We start from the raw sequence: 1,671 nt of genomic DNA on the forward strand, positions 1-1,671 counted from the left end.
AAAAAAAAAATGGAAAGGGACAATATGTCAAGTGCTTGTATCCAGCATACAGGAACACAGGGTTTCTGAAGTTTTTGTTTGAAAAAGAACAAACCTTAGGAAAATTATATGTATTAACCCTCAGAGAATAGGTTTCTGGATATTTGTAATGAACCAGCACCCTTTCTTCCAACTCCCATGAAACAGGTGCAAAGAGCAAAGCAATATAATCAAAAACAAACAGTGACAACTTCTCAATTGCGGTACGTCTGAATTTAGGCATTTGAGTCATAATTTATACCACAAGTCTAATCACTTCAAATTGTTATTTGCCTGGCACTGTAGATATATTTTCACAGGACAAAAAAAATGTTATGTTTATCTGCAGGGAAAACTGACAGCTAATTACATAGCAAATAGAGCCACTGACTAACCACATATCCATTTACACAGTAAGAACATTTTTGCTGTTCAACTATTGAGTTTTCTGCTTTTAAATGTCCTGCTAGAGGATATTCACAAGCAATGATTTCCTTAGCATTACACAGTCTCTTTCAGTAAAATATCAGTGGCCTGACATCAGTGTCTATACTTTTTATCTACAGAAGTTGCAGAAAAGTCAATACAAGTCTAACAACATGAGACAAACGATATACCTCATGATGTCAGTAGAATTGGGGCAAGCCTCATCTCATCTCATATAGTGCCAGAAGGTGGGCATACATTTGACCCACCTGGCTGTGAGGTCACGATGATGATGTCACAAACAGGAATTCTCACATTGCTCTGCCTCTAGGCTGCAACCTCACCACTTTAAAGAAAACCCAGAAGGTTCTGTATTGCTGAATCTGGAACTAATGACTCAAGAAATGTACCTTCTCCCAAGAAATTATCCTCCCACCTGAGAGTAGCAGCATCTTTCTCTACTGCAGACCAGCATGAGCAAAGCAGGCAAGCAGAGAAAAGCACATCCATCTACACAGTCAGCTCAACACTAGCAAGGTATGAATATAAACTTCCAGTTTGCAAGTTTTTGTAACACTGTGCTCTAACCAACTGAGCTAACTGGCCAGCCTTTTATTTCCCCACCCCACCCCCACCCCCCAGTTTGCAAGTTTTTATTTTGGCTCTGTTTCAAACATTTTTCTAAGTGTTCTCCTCTGGAAAATTAGGCAATATTTTTTTTTTTCGTGTCCGGCAACGGATTGCAACCCTCAGTGTCACACCCACACCGGACCGGGACTGGCAACGGGATCGCAACCCTCAGCGTTGCTCCCACACCTCGCTCAGCCAGTGAGCGGGAACCGGTCTGCATGTGGGATCCGAACCCTCGGCGGGAGCGCCACCGCACTCCCAAGCGGCACACTGTAGCAGTGAGCCACCGGGCTGGCCCAAATTAGGCAATATTTAAGAATTCTGAAAAATGAGTAGGAACCAAATCATAAACTTAAAATGTTACCCTTGCTGGGCCGGCCCGGTGGCACACTGCTACAGTGCGCCGCTTGGGAAGCGCGGCGGTGCTCCCGCCGAGGGTTCGGATCCCACATGCAGACCGGTTCCCGCTCACTGGCTGAGCGAGGCGGGGGAGCAGCATCGAGGGTTGCAATCCCGTTGCCGGTCCCAGTCCGGTATGGGGGCGACACTGAGGGTTGCGATCCGTTGCGGGACACGGAAAAAGACAAAAAAAAAAAA

The sequence above is a fragment of the Galeopterus variegatus genome, unplaced genomic scaffold, assembly GCF_000696425.1.
Source record: "Galeopterus variegatus unplaced genomic scaffold, G_variegatus-3.0.2 Scaffold1518, whole genome shotgun sequence".
Classification (NCBI taxonomy): Eukaryota; Metazoa; Chordata; class Mammalia; order Dermoptera; family Cynocephalidae; genus Galeopterus; species Galeopterus variegatus.